The sequence below is a fragment of the Chrysochloris asiatica genome, unplaced genomic scaffold (genome assembly GCF_000296735.1).
Source record: "Chrysochloris asiatica unplaced genomic scaffold, ChrAsi1.0 scaffold00058, whole genome shotgun sequence".
Classification (NCBI taxonomy): domain Eukaryota; kingdom Metazoa; phylum Chordata; class Mammalia; order Afrosoricida; family Chrysochloridae; genus Chrysochloris; species Chrysochloris asiatica.
This window is the reverse complement of record NW_006408576.1, coordinates 1,188,483-1,191,831: the sequence shown is the minus strand read 5'-3', so window position 1 is coordinate 1,191,831 and position 3,349 is coordinate 1,188,483.

The window sequence follows — 3,349 nt, the reverse complement described above, 5'->3', positions numbered from 1 at the left end:
ATAGCGACCCTGTACAGGGTTTCTATATGTATATGTATATATACATATATATATACACACATTTTATATGAATACCCATATACCCCTAAAAAAAAAAAAATACGTGCTTGTTTTTCTGACATAATAAAAAATCTGCCTATGCCTTAAAGGAGTGCTGTTGTGGCACTGGATCACAAGGTTGGTTTGAAGGATGGTTCAAACTCTCTAATCATTCCTCAGAAACTTCAGGCACTTAACAACAAACAATGCCTTTAAAGTTGGAGTCAGCTTACTTATATAACATGCTGGTATTGTAATAATGTAAATTTTTGCATTTGACTTCTATTATTGTTAAGTTCCATCAATCTGTTTTGACTCATAGCAACTCTGTGTATGGTTTCCAAGGAGCAGCTGGTGGGTTTGAACCATTAACCTCATGGTGAGCAGTCAAGTGCTTATCCACAGTGCCACACCAGGATTCCTAGCATGTATTTTTTTCCTGATTTTTTTGGTTACCTCAACAGCTGTTTTTTTTCTTTTACTTTTTTCTATCTTCTTTCATACTTACTCTTTAGACTATTGTTGTTAAGTGTCGTGGAGTCGGTTCTGACTAATAACAACCCTGTATAGTTGAGGAGTGCCTAGTGAATTTGACCCACCAACTTGGGGTTCAAACAGCCTTCAAAATTGAGTGTTTATCCTACATTACCACACCAAGACCTTAGATGATACTAACTGAAAGTTCCTCAGGAATGATACTAACTGAAAGTTCACTCAGTCTTTGGACTTTCTTCCAGTTTTCTTTTTTTTTTTTTAATGCACTTCCCTTATAATCTTACCCAGTCTCCTGGCCAGAAAAACTATTATAAATTGAGTGAAAATATAGCAGAGACTGGAGCCAGATGGTATTTTTAAAGTGTTGCTTAATACATTTAAATATATCACATTTTCTTACTTGCCTCTTTCTATTTTAGCTATTACCTGGTAATAGAATTTTAATATAGATGCACAAATGTCTTACATAAATTGAAAATCATGGACATGCCATTGGAGATAGATTGCTTCTTAGAAATTCCTTAAATGTAAAACATGTCTGGTTAATAAAATCTGCTTTTACTGGTAACCAGGGTCGTCACTAATAGTGAAATGGAAGAAAACCTCATACTGACTTCATTGTTTTCCATATAAGGCTGATCAGGTCAGAAATGGATAAGTAATAAGGACCGTCTTCAATGGAAAAAGTCATAAATGAACACAAGGACAGTTTTAAGATGGCAAAAAACGTAGGGGAAGGATATTCTAACAATTAGTCTTAGAAACTGGATATTTATTACTAATTTTCTATGTATGAATAAGGACTCCTGGTGTGGTGCTATAGGATAGAGCACTGGACTTCGAACCATAAGGTTGAAGGTTTAAGACCCCAGCTGCTCCTTGGAAACCCTGTACAGGGTAACTATTGAGTCAGAATGTACTTGATAGCACTTAAAAACAACAACACATATGAATAAGACCCATATCTTCACTGTTACTAAAGTATTATTTACTGCTTTGGGTACACTAGCACAGTATGTCTCAAATCTTTTCATTACAAGAATTACCTGAAGTTTGTGTTAAAGGTATCATTTCTGTATGCAATTGCCTTTGATAGTGTGATTAGAGTTTTTGGAATGCGATTTAGAAATCACAATGATCATTCACTTTCTCCCACTCTTGCTCTATTAAAGAATTGTTGTTGTTGTTGTTGTTAAGTGTTGTCAAGACCGTTCTGACTCAGCTACCTTATATAAGTTTTTTGAGGAGAAGCTGGTGAATTTGAATCACTGACTATGCTGTTCAAACTGACATTGAGGTCCCACAGTGCCACCTCAGGATTCCATTAAAGAATTAGGAGACTGAAAAGAATAAGGCTATCCATAAAATGTAGTAGATCTCTTAGGAAGAGTATTAAAGCTCTTTTGGTGGCTTTATTTCAATAACATTCCCAATTCTGGATACATTTAAAATATTAAGGTTGTTAACCATGGACAAGAGTTCCAATTCTTAGTAACCCTACGCACAATAAAACAAGACACAGTTGGGTCCTATGCCAACCTCACAATTGTTACATTTTAATCCATTGCTGCTGATGCTACTGTATTCATCCACCTCATTGGGGGACCTCCTCTTTTTTGCTGACCGTACAATTTACCAAGCATGATGTCCTTCTTCAGGGATTGGTCTCTTCAGATAACATAGCCAACATATGAGTGACAAAGTCTCACTTTTAGTGGCTACTTTGAAGGAGCAGTCTGTACTTCTTCTAACACAAATTTGTTTGTTTTTCTGGCAATCCATGGTATATTTAATATTTCACTCCAACACCATAATTCAAATGCTTTTATTCTTCTCCAGTCTTCCTTATTCATTATCAAACTTTCATATGCATGTGAGGCTGCTGAAAATACTATGGCTTGGGTTAGGTGCAACTTTGTCCTCAAATCTTTGCTCTTGAACACTTTAAAGAGATGTTTTGCAGGTGCTTTACTTAATTCAATACATAGTTAGATTTCTTGACTGCTCTTTCCATGAGTGGTGATCATGGATTCAAGCAAAATGAAGTCTTCGACAACTTCAATCTTTTCTCCATTTATTATGATGTTATTTATGGGTCCAGTTTTGAGAAGCTATGTTTTCTGTACATTGAGGTTTAATCCATACTGAAGAATGAGGGTAGTCTTTCATCTTCATCAAGAAGTATTTCAAGTCTTCTTCCTTTTCAGTAAGGAAGATTGTATTGTCTGCATAATACAAGTTGTTTATAAGTTTTCCTCCAATACTAATGCCTTGATTGTCTTCATATAATGCGGTTTCTCACTATAAATATAAAATGGTGCTTTGGGTAGATGTGTAGTGAGGAGCTCCATCACCAACAACATAGAATACCTGACCAAGCAGGCTGGAGCACAACAAAAATGAAGAGAAACAGGTGTAAGCATCAATTGAAAATCAGAACATGGAATGTATGAAGTACGAATCTGGGAAAATTGGAAGTTGTCAAAAATGAAATGGAACACATAAACATCGATACTTTAGGCATAAGTGAGCTGAAATGGACTGATATTGGCCACTTTGAATCTTAAAACCACATGGTTTACTATGCCAGAAATGACAAATTGAAGAGGAATGGTGTTGCATTCATTGTCAAAAAGAACATATCCATATCAGTCATGAGGTACAACACTGCCTGTGAGGGGATAATATTCATGCACCTACAGAGAAGCCTAGTTAATACCACTATTATTCAAATTTACACCCCAACCACTAAAGCCAATGAGGATGAAATAGAAGAATTCTACCAACTTCTTCAATCTGAAATTGATCAAACATG